The sequence below is a fragment of the Apium graveolens genome, chromosome 1, assembly GCF_009905375.1.
Source record: "Apium graveolens cultivar Ventura chromosome 1, ASM990537v1, whole genome shotgun sequence".
Classification (NCBI taxonomy): Eukaryota; Viridiplantae; Streptophyta; class Magnoliopsida; order Apiales; family Apiaceae; genus Apium; species Apium graveolens.
In genome coordinates this window covers 83,406,953-83,407,777 of record NC_133647.1, presented here as the reverse complement: position 1 = coordinate 83,407,777, position 825 = coordinate 83,406,953, and the positions used below count along the sequence as shown (strand labels likewise).

General features: G+C 45.3%; 1 non-coding gene across 1 annotated transcript; it reads right to left on the bottom strand.

The window, feature by feature from the left end:
* Nucleotides 1–460: 460 nt before the first annotated feature.
* Nucleotides 461–567, bottom strand: LOC141679545 (small nucleolar RNA R71). The gene has a single exon (XR_012558129.1). It is a non-coding gene; the product is annotated as a small nucleolar RNA R71 (small nucleolar RNA).
* Nucleotides 568–825: the final 258 nt, after the last annotated feature.

Sequence of the window (825 nt, the reverse complement as noted above, 5' to 3'; positions counted from 1 at the left end):
TGATATTCCGGAGAAGTTAGATTTTGAGGATTCGGATTCAGGAACTGAGCAGAAAGAACCAGTAAACATGGGAGATCGTATTGTTCAAGCTGATCCAGCTCTTATGGATTTTTCTCGGCCTAAAATTGATGACATTCAGTCAAGCATCCTTCATGCGGCTATTCAAGCTAACACATTTGAAATCAAGCCGGGCACTATTCAGATGGTGCAGAATTCTGTTTCTTTTGGAGGAGCGGCAACTGAAGACCCCAACATACACATAAGAAATTTTGTCGAGATCTGCAGCACTTTTAAGTATAATGGCGTGACTGATGAGGCTATCAAGTTGAGGCTTTTCCCATTCTCACTAAGGGACAAGGCTAAAGACTAGTTACATTCTGAACCAGCTGGGTCCATCACTACGTGGCAAGATCTTGCACAAAAGTTTCTGGTGAAGTTTTATCAGATGGTAAAGACTGCTGCTATGAGGAGTGCTCTTACTCAGTTTGCGCAGCAACCTACAGAATCTATGTGCGAGGCTTGGGAACGCTACAAGGAAATGTTGAGAAAATGTCCACATCATGGAATGCCGGATTGGATGGTGATCACTGGTTTCTATAATGGTTTGGGGGCCCAATCTCGGCCCATGCTCGATGCAGCAGCTGGAGGCGCCTTATGGGCTAAAAGCTATACTGAGGCGTATAATCTTATCGAGACGATGGCTGCAAATGAGCATCAAAACCCAACTCAGAGGATGACGTCAGGCAAGGTAGCAGGTATTCTGGAAGTTGATGCAGCCACCGCTATTGCAGCCCAGCTCCAAGCACTATCAATGAAGGTTGATTC